This window comes from Phasianus colchicus, chromosome 4, assembly GCF_987193195.1.
Source record: "Phasianus colchicus chromosome 4, bPhaCol1.hap1.1, whole genome shotgun sequence".
Lineage (NCBI taxonomy): Eukaryota > Metazoa > Chordata > Aves > Galliformes > Phasianidae > Phasianus > Phasianus colchicus.
Genome location: NC_143439.1, coordinates 21,048,313 through 21,052,985, shown reverse-complemented (window position 1 = coordinate 21,052,985; position 4,673 = coordinate 21,048,313). Strand labels below are relative to the sequence as shown.

Here is a 4,673-nt window from a genome sequence, read left to right as displayed (position 1 = left end):
CTTAAGTAAAAATGGTCACACAAGATACAGAGCCATTTCCAAGGCATAGAATCATAGAATGACTTGGACTGGAAGGGATCTTAAAGCCCCCCCAGCCGCTGCCATGGGCTGGGTGCCCCCCACCAGCTCAGGCTGCCCAGGGCCCATCCAACCTTGGGCACCTCCAGGGATGGGGCACCCAAAGCTCCGGGCAGTAGTGGATAAGCCTCACTGCCCTCTGAGTAAAGAATTTCCTCTAATGTCTAGCCTCGCTTTTCCCTCTTGTAGTTTAAAGCTTTGCCCTTGCCCTATCATTATCAGAATATGTACAAAGTCACTCCCCCTTCTGCTTGTAAGCTCCCTTCAAGTACTGGAAGGCCACAAAGTCAGAACCACCTTTGAGGCTTTAGCTGTTTTGCCTTTTCTAATCAGTGTTTAATGATTAACAGACGAGTAAGTGCTGTATAAGGAGTGCTGCCTGCGTTGGAGCTGCCCAGGCCGACCTCCAGAGCTTCAGGACAGCTTCTGTACGTCCAGCTTCCCATTCTTCCTAGGCACAAACGGATCCACCTTCTGTGTGTGCTGAAATAGCCGAAGCCAAGCTCATCTACTGCACCTCTGTTGCCAGCCTGCAGAGTCCAGTAAGTTCATCTTCTGAACAGCAGCAGCTGGCTCTGTGAGCTGTTTCTGGAGCGCAGCTCAGCAGTGACTCATCTCTCCTGGAGCCCATCTTGCTGCACTTCTCCCCCAGCGAGTCATTTCTGTCACTCTGACCGTTGCCCCTCTCTCGAGTTTGCTCAGCCAACACAGCCCAGGAGAAGCTCTCGAGGCGGGATGCCAGCGCTGGGCTGATAACCAGCAGCAGCAGCAGCAGCATCGACTTGCAGTCCTCTGTTCCCAGAATTGGCTGCCTCCTGGGGTCCCGCTGGGGTGGGCTCGTGGGGAAGCATTGCAGCAAAGCAGCTGGAGGTGCTGAATCCTCGTGTGTCAGCCCCCCGCAGGGTTGCTCTGTATCTGCAACAGAAAGAGGTCAAGGGAGGGGAGGGAGAGAAGAGAAAAACTGTTGGCTATTAATAGCAAATATGAGCAGCAGCTTTATTTTGAATGCCTTAATTAATTAGTGATGTACAGAAGGCTCACAATGCTCTTTACCTGCTGACTTGCCACGTACAGATCAGAAAGAGGCTGACAGATTAAACAAACTTTGCAAAGCAGGGGAGTTTTAAATAGGCAGAGCTAAACATCCAAACTGAAAAACAACCTGGGGATATTGCTCAGACAGCCTCAGCACCAGCCTGGGTGCAGGGAATTCAGCCCCCTCCCCAGCCCCAACTGCCGGCATTGGGTTTCCTCACTGCTCTTGTTTCACTCTTTGTCTTTATTTCTGTGTGGATGCAAAGTCCCCTGAGACAGCAACTGTCACGTTCAGTGTCTCAGTGCCTGATACGAACGTGTCCTGCTGTTGGAGGGACCCCCACTCTTGTGCAGAGCTGTGAGAAGAACACTGCTCTGTGCAGTGGTTCTCCAGTAGAGCGTCATGTTTGCCTTTGTGTTTGCAGTACCTCCAAGAAGTAAAATGCAACAACAAGAATGTCACCCAGAGCTAGGAGGCAACAGGGCAGGCTCGCTTCCTTGGCTCTGTAGGTCACAGCTGGGCCCAGGAGCCCAGCTAGACATCACTAATGCATTAAGTCAGGGGAAGGAATCAGAAATAAATAAATAAAGCTCAGATGCTCGTGGTAATTATTTGCATATTTGCACCTTGCTTTAAAGCATTCCACACGGGGTGGCAAATACTCCTTTTAATGAAAGGAGCACTCCGCAGGTATGCATGCTATTGAGCTGCTAAGCAGCAGCAGCTGCCCCAAGGGGAGGTTCAGCAGACAGATAGCTGCAGCGAAGGCAGGCAGCTGCCAGGTGGAAGAAGAGCTCCTCCTTTCCCATGGAGGTAGTTTTATGGGAACGCTGAGTCACCTGCTCCCTGTATAAAGGAGCTGGAGAAACGGTAATTACATATAATTTCCTTGCGTTTCTTTTGCTCCCACACCATCATTTCACTTTTGGAGCGAATTTGGCTGTCGAGTCAGGAGTTTTCTTGCTTGGAAAGCATTATAGTCTTGTACCTTGGGCTAATAAGTAACAGCCTGATAAGGTGGTAATGGTAATAGTTCTCAATCAGCTTCAAAGCAGGGGTAATCCATCATTCCTTGGCAAGTGAACATTTAATGCACATAAAATAGCTGTAAATACGTAGTGGAATTCTGGCAAATAACATTTACACAAAGCTATTAGCTCTGCGGGTGAGGTTCCTGCAGGCTTCCCCTCTCTCCAGTCAGGTATTTGAGATGTTTGTGACGTTCTGCCCGACCTCTCCCTGCCTGCAGCGCTCTGTGGGTGCAGCCTGGTGTTCCATCAGCTCTGCCAGCACCCGTCACCCTCAGGAATCCAGGACTGCTCAAAGCCATACCACATTTAGCTCCATCGTTTTCAGCATCACATCACCACCTCTCCAAGCTGCTCCAAAAGCATGTCCTTAATGCTCCAAAAGTGGCCTGGAAATGGGTGCAGCTGTGTTGGCATGGGCCTGCAGTCAGTGCTTTGCACAGTGGCCAAACAAACAGTCCTAGAAATGAGGGAAATGGTGAGCTCCTCTGCAGCCACGTTATCTCTCAAGTGACAGTGATGAGGATGCAGTTGAAGTCCAGAGGAAAGCCAAGGAGTGAACTAAACGTGTGGTTCTCCACACTTTGTATACGTAACCTTAGTGCTGGATACCCAGAGTGGACGGCTCATTGGGACTGTTACCAGCCTGAGTTCCTAAAGAAAGGAGGCACGGGGAATGCCCCATCTGTGCCCTCAGCAGCTCCATGCTCATCTCCAGCCCTGTGGGCAGGAGCATGCAGAGCTTGGGTCAGGCTGCACTCGGGGCTCACCCCTCACCATGCGTGGCACAAAAGGAACATAAACAGGAAGCACGAAGCCACAGGAAGTTCGACTACAGAAGTTTCGCTGTTCATAGAAGCATTATTTTTAATACTTCTATCGCTGTGCCTCGTGTCAGGAAAGAGCGTTTGATTTCTCCCCCTGTTCAGAACTCAGGGAGGTGAAATGTTCCCTCCGGGTTATGGATTGTTCCCCAGCCTGATTCTCTCCATGTTACAACATGGTGGCACCGGGCTGTGACTGCTCACACCCTTACTCTGTAGGTGCTGGGATGAGACGACCAGTTTCCCCTAAATTCTCCAGCTATCTGCTTTCTAATTTCTCCTTCTCTTGTCTTGGCACACCTCACCTCCAGGATTTCCTCATCCACAGGCACAAACTCAGCTCCATCCCCTGCCCCACTGACAGATGGACCACTGTCTGCACCAGACAAATTCTCCCGTCACACTAAAAGCCAGACGTTCTCCCCGACGATTCTCCTTATTAGCAAAATCTTCACGTTGATAAAATACTATTTCTGGCCTCCATTACTCACCTCCTGCACTTCCTTCCCTGCTCTCTTTGCCTCCCTTTCCCCCCAGCTCCATCACGCACCACCAGCTGAACACAGATCAGCACTGGAGGTTTTTACCGCTGTTATCCAGGGCATTCCTCTGGTTTCAGGGCTTTGCTTCCTGAACGCTTGCAGTGATCATCCTCCCTCCTCATTAATTCTCTGCTCCCTGGCCCCTTCCCCCATGTCGCACACCCCTCTTTTGTAAGCCACACTACTTCCTCCTTCTCCCTCCCTGGGAACATTTTCTGAGCATTTTTCAGCCACTTCCCTTTTTCAGGCTCAACATGCAGCCATAGACAAATGAGCACGCAGCATCCTGGGCACACACGGGAGTAACCCCTGCCTCCAACCGCCTGCCTGCCACAGCACATTTTAATCTCATCAACAACTGCACCAACTATTTATAATCAGCTCTCTGATTACATTCCTAAGGTCAACATCCAGCTCAAAAGACTTGGAATGGCCCAAGCACTGCTGCAGGTTCTCTCCTCCCCGGGGGCTCACAGAACGTGCTCATTCCTATGTGCCACCTCCCTCCTGGTGGCCCACTCACCACTCTCCTGGCTCACACCAATGTGGCTCCGTGAGGTGCTGTCAAAGGCAGTTCAAACCCCTGTTGCTGGCATGCTGAGCAGATGAAGCCCATGTTATGGTCTGCACACTGTAAACCCCAGCAAGACCCCACCAAGCCAATGGCTGACAAAGCAAGGTGGCATCTCCCTCTAGCCAGCTTTGTTGCATGGTGCCATGCAGGAAGCTGCTTTAAGCTGAATGGGATAAAAGGGAAGGCAAAACATTCTCACTTTAGCACCGGAAATTGAGAGGGAGAGAAAGAGGAAACGCCTGTGTCTGTTACAAAGGATCTTACAGAAAGAAATTTCTTTGTAAGGTAGCTGTCAACGTTTAGTTTTACTTACGTTCTTGTACAGAAGAGTGCTGGTTGTTTCCACTGCTCTCCTTAAAGGTGTTATGGTTAAATAAGTAGAACCTGCACATGCTTAATGACCATGAAACACTATGCTAGTACCCTTCATACATAGGTCCACCATTGCATTCAGATCCTCTCAAACCACTCAGCTAACATCACCATTTTATGCACGCGAGTGAAAACTAGCAACTTCATCCTCCTTTAGAGGGAAGGAGACAACTCAGAATGGGATGGCCCATTTCTATATACAATTCGAGTCCAGAAGGA

General features: G+C 50.1%; 1 long non-coding RNA gene across 1 annotated transcript; it reads right to left on the bottom strand.

The window, feature by feature from the left end:
- Positions 1 to 612: 612 nt before the first annotated feature.
- On the bottom strand, positions 613 to 4,267 carry LOC149918109 (uncharacterized). Its single transcript, XR_016465921.1, has 3 exons — positions 3,458 to 4,267; positions 2,447 to 2,602; positions 613 to 993 (listed from the first exon to the last, which is right to left on the bottom strand). It is a non-coding gene; the product is annotated as an uncharacterized LOC149918109 (long non-coding RNA).
- Between the last annotated feature and the right edge of the window lie 406 nt (positions 4,268 to 4,673).